The sequence below is a fragment of the Schistocerca gregaria genome, unplaced genomic scaffold (genome assembly GCF_023897955.1).
Source record: "Schistocerca gregaria isolate iqSchGreg1 unplaced genomic scaffold, iqSchGreg1.2 ptg000077l, whole genome shotgun sequence".
In the NCBI taxonomy this organism is placed as follows: domain Eukaryota; kingdom Metazoa; phylum Arthropoda; class Insecta; order Orthoptera; family Acrididae; genus Schistocerca; species Schistocerca gregaria.
In genome coordinates, this window is record NW_026061710.1 from 193,424 (window position 1) to 203,822 (window position 10,399).

Here is a 10,399-nt window from a genome sequence, read left to right on the forward strand (position 1 = left end):
CGTGTAAAAATTTTACAGTCTGCGTTAAGCAGAGTCAGGGGACGGTAATGTGCTGTCGTCACACCTGGTGTCGGTCTGTGGATGGGTATAATAATTCCCGTGACGAAGGACGGCGGTACGCCGTTCCCCATCGTCAGCAGTTCATGAAACATCGTTGTCCACCGTGACGCCATTAGTGTGAAGAAAGCGCGATAAAATTCTATCGGCAATCCGTCGACGCCAGGTGACTTATTCAGAGCACCTTTTTTGATTGCATCGTGGATTTCGTCACGCGTAATGGGCTCCATCAGCTCATCCGCTTCGTCGCTGGTGAGGGTGCGAGTTACGTGTGGTAACACAGACTCCTCAGCGTGGTTGCTGGTAGTCTCCTCCTGGTACATTGTGCGGTAGTAGTCAACAAAGGCACTGACGATTTCGGCCTGGCAAGTGACGTGCTGGCCGCGACAAGTTGTGATCTCGGTGATGAGTTGTTGTCGCCGGTGTTTCCTATCGGAGGCGATATGATGCATGGTCGGATGTTCCTGTTCCGCCGAATCTTGATATCGGGTTCGCACCATAGCCCCCTGCAGTCGACGGCGTGTCAAAGTTACAATTTGGGTCTTAATCCTGCTGCGTTCCCTCTGGGTGTCGGGTGTGGGCGGTTGGGCGTCCAGGTCGCGGAGAACGGCGTAGAAATAGTCGGTAGTGTGCCGGCGCCACGTAGCAATTTCCTTTCCATACTGAATCAAAGTACGTCGAATGGCAGGTTTGGCATATTCCAGCCACCAGGTCAAGGTCGTGCAGTATTTAGGTAAGCGACGTTCACAGGTGGCCCATGTCTCGGTGACACGTTGAAGACATTCGGGATCATGAAGATGGGAGGTGTTTAGCTTCCACGGTGCACGACTATGCCAGACCACTTGCTTGGGGAAGAGAATGTTGCAGATGTAGGGACAGTGGTCCGAAAAGGCCAGGGGCCAAAGTTCTGCACCTTGGACTGCAGGTGTGAGTTCCCGAGAGACGTAAATTCTGCCCAGGCGGCTCGCGGAGTGACTAGTCTGGTAAGTACGTCCAGGGGCGTCGCCGTGCTGAACTTCCCAAGTGTCGCGGAGCAACAGATCTCGGACGACAAGACGCAGTTCTTGACAGGTGTTGTAGTGGGGCACTTGATCCTTAGGGTGCGAGGCACAATTAAAATCACCCCCAAACAAGTAATGGTCGCAGCGTCCAAGAAACAGAGGAGCGATTTCTTCTGAATAGAAGAGTGCCCTGTCGCGTCTGCGGGTGGAGCCCGACGGAGCGTAAATGTTGACGATACGCGTCCCCATGACGGTGACGGCCATGCCTCTGGCAGATGGAAGGTATGTTATATCGGCCACTGGAATGCCTTCTCTGGCGTAGATGGCTACGCCGCGTCCCAGGTGGTCACCAGGCGAAGGATAAGTGTTATATCCCACGACGTCTGGAAGTGTGGCCAAGTGTACTTCCTGTAGTAGTGCTATATCGACGTCTGACGCCCATATCATCTCTTGCAGCAGTTGAAGTTTCACGGGTGAGCTGATAGTGTTAGTGTTGATCGTCGCTATTCGGTAGGTTTGGAGCCGTCCCCCGCCGTGAAGGGAAACTCCACCGGCGGAGGATGAAGAGGGCGAGGCAACGGCGAGTCGTGCCGTGCGCCACCTGACGGCGTTGTCAGCGGCGTAACGATGCTTCCGTCTGGGGTAACTCTGTCCCCAGCGTGTGCTCCGGGTCCTCATCGACGTCCTCACTCCACACCATTGAGGGCGCTGTCGTTGTGATGGTCGTACGTTCCACTTCGGTCGTAGAGGCGGAGGACGTCTCGGCGGCAGTAGCATCGGTGGAGTCCATTGGTTCAGGAGCACCTGAGCGAGCCAGTAGAGTTGGCATCGAAACATCCACAGTCGGCGTCATGTTGTCGTCATTCGTATCGTCGTGTAGGTTCTCTGAGGCCTCGTCGTGTCGGACGGCCTCTGGAGCATCAGGGGGAGGTGATCCGTCTCGTTCCGAGACCATACGACGCCTCCTCTTGCGCCTCTTAGGTGAACGTTGTTTGCGGGTTCGTCCCTCTGTGTCGGAAGACGGAAGGGAGTCGCGTCGCTCTGAGAGGAAGGCCGTCGCGGGAACGTCAAATGAAGGGGTGTCCATATATTCAGGCTGGTGGGTGTCGGAAGTCGTCGCTGTTGGTAGTGGCGCCGTAGTAGCGTCTGGCTTTGAGCGCGACGTGTCGGCCCCGGCGGTATCCATAGCAGCTGGCAGGGTCACCGGTACATGGTCCGATGAGCGGCGGCCGGTGGGAGGAGAAGAGAGTGCCGATGCGTAGGTGATCGGTAAAATCGTCGGAGCCGTAGGTGCCACGGTAGCGCCTGGCAATTGGGTGATCCGTAGCTGAAGACACTCAGATCTGAGGTGGCCTTCTTTTCCGCACCCGGAACAGGTCTTGGGTTGGCCGTCGTATATGACAACCGCTCGGCACCCGCTAATTTGCAGGTAAGATGGCACGTGGCGATGGAGGTCGATGGTGATCTGCCGTACTCCGTTAAGAACGGGGTACGTTTGGAATTGCGCCCAGCGTTCGGCAGTGTGGCCATGTACAGTACCAAAGGGGCGGAAAGCCACGATAACGTCTTCCGCCGGTAGCTCGAACGGGAGTTCGAAAACTCGTATGGTGCGCATTCCTAAGCCGGCATGGTCGACAGTGACCGCTCCGACATTGCCGTCGGCGTGGCAAAAGCGTAATCCATGGTTGGTGTCACGAAGTATTCTTTCACACACCGCGTCGTTGACAACTTTCACGTACACAGTACTGCTTAATATGGACAAATGGATGCCCAAGATGTCGGAAGCTGGGATCTTAGCAACGTCGCGTAGGAAGCGTTCCACTTCCAAGGCCTTTGGTCGTGCGTAATCGTTGCAGAAGTTGAATCGTAAAGTTGATTTTCGAAAACGATTGGCCATGGCTCTAGTGCACGTAAGCGACCCGTAAGTGACAGCCGCTGAAATGTAAACAAACGCGAGCGCGCGCGCTGCGCAGGCGGAAACAACAACACGTCCGCACTGCACGGCGACGAAAGGCGGACTGGTGAATACTTGCCGGGGAGCACGTCACACAGTACTCGTTTGGGTTGGGTGGTCCCATACAGAATCTGTCCATGCTGCCTAATATTTTCCTAACGCCACACTCGTCACGTACTTCACTTTTATTTCATAATCATTTCTGAGAGGTAAAGGAATTGCATGACAACCTGCAGAGCTAGTGGCGTCAAAATTAACACTCATACTTGATGTGACTCAAAAGGCGAACGAGTTACTTTCTGACGTTGTTTTAGATGTGCAAGTGCCAGTGAAAACTCGCGGTGACGGCACTCTGCCGACCATTTCGTTAGTTAACACCGGTCTTGTTGTGTGTGTTTCAAGCTCAAGAGCATCTCCAAGCAGAAAATGGTCAACAGCAACATTCAGACGGTTTCGTACTGCTCAATTTCTACATTAAAACGGTATGTTTCTTTTTCAGAACTGATAAAACACGACCGTGACAGCATTCGAACCTGTAATCCTCAGATCCGAAGTACGACGCCTTATTCACTACGCCACACGGTCACTGACGACCAAGTGTAACTTGGATATGACTCAACTCGAAACGCTCGCACCAATGATGATTTGTGTTTTCGTTCTACACAGCCGCTGCCCCTTGCTATTTCCCACCCATTCGTTACATTCAACCTCTTACGTGACCGACCAAATATAGACTGGGAAACAAGACCACACACTTTGTGCATACGGAACCGAATGCAGGGCGTCCCTCGCCGCATTTGCTACGATGCCCATTTGCTTCTTCTGCAGAAGCGGCGGCGACGACGACGACGACGACGACGACGACGACCGCGAGAGGCTCTGACATATGTGAGAAATACATCTATAAAATTTAATTCAGACTGCCTCGTCCCACCTTATGCTGTACCGCTTTGGCAAAGGCTTTATCTGCGCCATTCGCCTTAATCACATATGAGAGTAATTCTTAATAAAAGGCATGTCGCTAATTGTTCGTCATCACAGATACTGTTTGCTATACAGCCACGACGCGCAACTGATTTTCAAAATTCGACTTACTCTTTTGAGGAGGGAACTCACGACCCTTGGTTTACTAGACCAGTGCTCTACCACTGAGCTAAAGAAGCGCGCCTGGCGGTACTTTTGCGTACTTCGTCCTTACGGTCGGCTAGATCATCAGACTTCAGCTGACAACACTTCATATTACCGACTAATATTTGCAGCTATGGCGACCCATTACTGCTTGGCTACACATCTGACACGTAACCGATGTCCTCTCCAAACAACAACACTTGCATTTCAGAACATGTCTTTCACACATGTCTACAAAATCACCTTCACCTTCAAATACAGTTTCCTTGCGACTGACAGAGACGTAGGCAAAGTTTAAAGTTGCTATTCTAGATGCCTCGAGCTAGTGATGAATGCTTGCGTTAGATACGTGTGCAATATTCGGTTGTATGATCATATCAGTCCTTCATACTCCCAGCTAGGTTGGATACGCCCACATACGGCACGCGATCTCCACACCATGTGCCTACTTCATCGATTTCTTAGCCACTGGTGCCCCCAATACTTATCTTCTCACATTAAACACCTATCATCATTCCACAATCGCAACACCAGATCGGATACGTCTATCATCTTGGCTGTACCTTTACATAATACAAAATCTTTCTCCGTGTCATTCTCCATCTCAGCCATACGACTATGGAACGCGCTCCCCTGTGATCTGCGTCTTATCCAGAACTACTCAACATTCAAGAGGGAACTCAAAACATACGTATTAGGGACGGTATAGCCACCATTCTTGTGCCCCTCCCATCTCTTTCTTTCTCCTCTCCATCACAGCTTCGAATTTTACCGTTCTATTTCTCTTCCTCTAACCTATCTACCTCTTATATATCTCTTTCACCCCATTCTATCGCCTTATGTCTCTGCTCGATGAGAATAACTCACAAGCTGCAAGAACATAACGAGAAAATTCCCAACTAACAATGTGACTGACATTCAGAAAAGAAAAGTATGTTTACTTTCATATACATAGTCATTATTATTATTAATATTATTACTATTATTATTATTATTATTACTATTATTATTGATTGTTATAATTATTTTTTATTGTTATAATTATCATTGTACTACTGTTATGATATCTATTTTTTTCTTTAACATCAATACTGCATAATAGGCTATATGTCCTTAATGTTAAGTAGAAACTGTAACTCGTTCAAACTGAGTATGCCTGGTTGGGTGTAAGAGAGGGCCTGAAGGCCCTAATCTTGCCAGGTAAAATAAATGAATAAATAAATATTAAGAGTCTCATACTATACCGACTGAGCTAGCCAGGATGCTTCGGTGAATACTTGCCGGGTAGCATGTCACACAGTACTCGTTTGGGTTCGGTGGTCCCATACAGAATCTCTCCATGCTGCCTAATGTTTTCCTAACGTCACACTCGTCACGTACTTCACTTTTATTTCATAATCATTTCTAAGAGGTAAAGGAATTGCATGACATCCTGCAGAGCTAGTGGCGTCAAAATTAACACTCATATTTGATGTGACTCAAAAGGTGAACGAGTTACTTTCTGACGTTGTTTTAGATGTGCAAGTGCCAGTGAAAACTCACGGTGACGGCACTCTGCCGACCATTTCGCTAGTTAACACCGGTCTTGTTGTGGGTGTTTCAAGCTCAAGAGCATCTCCAAGCATAAAAAAGGTCAACAGAATCATTCAGACGGTTTCGTACTGCTCAATTGCTACATTAAAACGGTATGTTTCTTTTTCAGAAGTGATAAAACTCTAGCGTGACAGCATTCGAACCTGTAATCTTCACCTCCGAAGTCCGACGCCTTATCCACTAGGCCACACGATCACTAACGATCAAGTGCAACTTGTATATGACTCACCTCGAAACGCTCACAGCCCTGATGATTTGTGTTTTCGTTCTACACAGCCGCTGCCCCTTGCTATTTCCCACCCATTCGTTACATTCAACCTCTTACGTGACCGACCAAATATAGACTGGGAAACAAGACCACACACTTTGTGCATACGGAATCGAAGGCAGGGCGTCCCTCGCCGCATTTGCTACGATGGCCATTTGCTACTTCTGCAGAAGCGGCGGCGACGACGACGACGACCGGGAGAGGCTCTGACATATGTTAGAAATACATCTATAAAATGTAATTCAGACTGCCTCGTCCCACCTTATGCTGTACCACTTTGGCAAAGGCTTTGTCTGCTCCATTCGCCTTAATCACATATGTGAGTAATTCTTAATAAAAGGGATGTCGCTAATTGTTCGTCATCACAGATACTGTTTGCTATACAGCCACGACGCGCAACTGATTTTCAAAATTCGACTTCCTCTTTTTGAGGAGGGAACTCACGACCCTTGGTTTACTAGACCAGTGCTCTACCAAGGAGCTAAAGAGGCGCGGCCTAGTGGTACTTTTGGGTACTTCGTCCTTACGGTCGTCTGGATCATCAGACTTCAGCTGACAACACTTCATATTACCGACTAATATTGCAGCTATGGCGACCCATTACTGCTTGGCTACACATCTGACACGTAACCGATGTCCTCTCCAAACAACAACACTTGCATTTCAGAACATGTCTTTCACACATGTCTACAAAATCACCTTCACCTTCAAATACAGTTTCCTTGCGACTGACAGAGACGTAGGCAAAGTTTAAAGTTGCTATTTCCATTACATCACGTTAATCAGAAAAACGGTAATTTACATCTGCAGCGGAACAAAATTCCGTTTCGCCCAGCGTGGGGCTCGAACCCACGACTGTGATATTAAGAGTCTCATGCTATACCGACTGAGCTAGCCAGGCTGCTTCGTGAATACTTGTCGGGTAGCACGTCACAAAGTACTCGTTTGGGTTGGGTGGTCCCATACAGAATCTCTCCATGCTGCCTAATGTTTTCCTAACGTCACACTCGTCACGTACTTCACTTTTATTTCATAATCTTTTCTGAGACGTAAAGGATTTGCATGACATCCTGCAGAGCTAGTGGCGTCAAAATTAACACTCATTCTTGATGTGACTCAAAAGGCGAACGAGCTACTTTCTGACGTTGTTTTAGATGTGCAAGTGCCAGTGAAAACTCGTGGTGACGGCACTCTGCCGACCATTTCGCTAGTTAACACCGGTCTTGTTGTGTGTGTTTCAAGCTCAAGAGCATCTCCAAGCAGAAAATGGTCAACAGCAACATTCAAACTCAATTGCTACATTAAAACGGTATGTTTCTTTTTCAGAACTGATAAAACACGAGCGTGACAGCATTCGAACCTGTAATCTTCACCTCCGAAGTCCGACGCCTTATCCACTAGGCCACACGGTCACTAACGATCAAGTGCAACTTGTATATGACTCATCTCGAAACGCTCACAGCCCTGATGATTTGTGTTTTCGTTCTACACAGCCGCTGCCCTTTGCTATTTCCCACCCATTCGTTACATTCAACCTCTTACGTGACCGACCAAATATAGACTGGGAAACAAGACCACACACTTTGTGCATACGGAACCGAAGGCAGGGCGTCCCTCGCCGCATTTGCTACGATGGCCATTTGCTACTTCTGCAGAAGCGACGGCGACGACGACGACGACGACGACGACCTGGAGAGGCTCTGACATATGTGAGAAATACATCTATAAAATGTAATTCAGACTGCCTCGTCCCACCTTATGCTGTACCACTTTGGCAAAGGCTTTGTCTGCGCCATTCGCCTTAATCACATATGAGAGTAATTTTTAATAAAAGGCATGTCGCTAATTGTTCGTCATCACAGATACTGTTTGCTATACAGCCACGACGCGCAACTGATTTTCAAAATTCGACTTCCTCTTTTGAGGAGCGAACTCATGACCCTTGGTTTACTAGACCAGTGCTCTACCACTGAGCTGAAGAGGCGCGGCCTAGCGGTACTTTTACGTACTTCGTCCTTACGGTCGTCTGGATCATCAGACTTCAGCTGACAACACTTCATATTACCGACTAATATTTGCGGCTATGGCGACCCATTACTGCTTGGCTACTCATCTGACACGTAACCGATGTCCTCTCGAAACAACAAAACTTGCATTTCAGAACATGTCTTTCACACATGTCTACAAAATCACCTTCACCTTCAAATACAGTTTCCTTGCGACTGACAGAGACGTAGGCAAAGTTTAAAGTTGCTATTTCCATTACATCACGTTAATCAGAAAAACGGTAATTTACATCTGCAGCGGAACAAAATTCCGTTTCGCCCAGCGTGGGGCTCGAACCCACGACCGTGATATTAAGAGTCTCATGCTATACCGACTGAGCTAGCCAGGCTGCTTCGGCGAATACTTGTCGGGTAGCACGTCACACAGTACTCGTTTGGGTTGGGTGGTCCCATACAGAATCTCTCCATGCTGCCTAATGTTTTCCTAACGTCACACTCGTCACGTACTTCACTTTTATTTCATAATCTTTTCTGAGAGGTAAAGGATTTGCATGACATCCTGCAGAGCTAGTGGCGTCAAATTTAACACTCATACTTGATGTGACTCAAAAGGCGAACGAGTTACTTTCTGACGTTGTTTTAGATGTGCAAGTGCCATTGAAAACTCTCGGTGACGGCACTCTGCCGACCATTTCGCTAGTTAACACCGGTCTTGTTGTGTGTGTTTCAAGCTCAAGAGCATCTCCAAGCAGAAAATGGTCAACAGCAACATTCAGACGGTTTCGTCCTGCTCAATTGCTACATTAAAACGGTATGTTTCTTTTTCAGAACTGATAAAACACGAGCGTGACAGCATTCGAACCTGTAATCTCCAGCTCCGAAGTCCGACGCCTTATCCACTAGGCCACACGGTCACTAACGATGAAGTGCAACTTGTATATGACTCATATCTAAACGCTCACACCCCTGAGGATTTGTGTTTTCGTTCTACACAGCCGCTGCCCCTTGCTCTTTCCCACCCATTCGTTACATTCAACCTCTTACGAGACCGACCAAATATAGACTGAGAAACAAGACCACACACTTTGTGCATTCGGAATCGAAGGCAGGGCGTCCCTCGCCGCATTTGCTACGATGCCCATTTGCTTCTTCTGCAGAAGCGGCGGCGGCAACGACGACGACCGCGAGAGGCTCTGAGTTATGTGAGAAATACATCTATAAAATGTAATTCAGACTGCCACGTCCCACCTTATGCTGTACCGCTTTGGCAAATGCTTTATCTGCGCCATTCGCCTTAATCACATCTGGGAGTAAATCTTAAAAAAACCCCTCTTGCTAATTGTTCGTCATCACAGATTCTGTTTGCTATACGGCCACGACGCGCAACTGATTTCCAAAATTCATATTTCTCCTGTGAGGATGGAACTTACCACGCCTGGTTTATTAGAGCAGTGCTCTAACACTGAGCTAAAGAGGCGCGGCCTAGCGGTACTCTTAGGTACTTCGTCCTTACGGTCGTCTGCATCATCAGACTTCAGCTGACAACACTTCATATTACCGGCTAATATTTGCAGCTACGGCGACCCATTGCTGCTTGGCTACACATCTGACACGTAACCGATGTGCTCTCCAAACAACAACACTTGCATTTCAGAACATGTCTTTCACACATGTCTACAAAATCACCTTCACCTTCAAATACAGTTTCCTTGCGACTGACAGAGTTGTAGGCAAAGTTTAAAGTTGCTATTTCCATTACATCTCGTTAATCAGAAAAACGGTAATTTACAACTGCACCAGAACAAAGTTACATTCCGCCCAGCGTGTGGCTCGAACCCACGACCCTGAGGTTAAGAGTCTGACGCTCTACCGACTGAGCTAGACGGCTACCTCGGTGAATATCTGCCGTGTAGCACGTCACACAGTACTCGTTTGGGTTGGGTGGTCCCATACAGAATCTCTCCATGCTGCCTAATGTTTTCCTAACGTCACACTCGTCACGTACTTCAACATTATGTCATTATCATTTCTCAGAGGTAAAGAAATTGCATGACAACATGCAGAGCTAGTGGCGTCAAAATTAACACACATACTTTACGTGACCCAAAAGTCGAACGAGTTACTTTCCGACGTTGTTTTAGATGTGCAAGTGCCAGTCAATACTCGCGGTGTCAGCACTCTGCAGAACATTTCGCTAGTTAACACCGGTCTTGTTGTGTGTGTTTCAAGCTCAAGAGCATCTCCAAGCAAAAAATGGTCAACAGCAACATTCAGACGGTTTCGTACTGCTCAATTGCTACATTAAAACGGTATGTTTCTTTTTCAGAACTTGAAAAACACGAGCGCTGACAGCATTCGAACCTGTAATCTTCAGATCCGAAGTCCGACGCCT

General features: G+C 47.9%; 2 non-coding genes across 2 annotated transcripts; both read right to left on the reverse strand.

Moving 5' to 3' along the window:
* Positions 1–6,829: 6,829 nt before the first annotated feature.
* Trnak-cuu (transfer RNA lysine (anticodon CUU)) lies at positions 6,830–6,902 on the reverse strand. The gene has a single exon. It is a non-coding gene; the product is annotated as a tRNA-Lys (tRNA).
* A 1,421-nt stretch (positions 6,903–8,323) lies between these two features.
* Trnak-cuu (transfer RNA lysine (anticodon CUU)) lies at positions 8,324–8,396 on the reverse strand. The gene has a single exon. It is a non-coding gene; the product is annotated as a tRNA-Lys (tRNA).
* Positions 8,397–10,399: the final 2,003 nt, after the last annotated feature.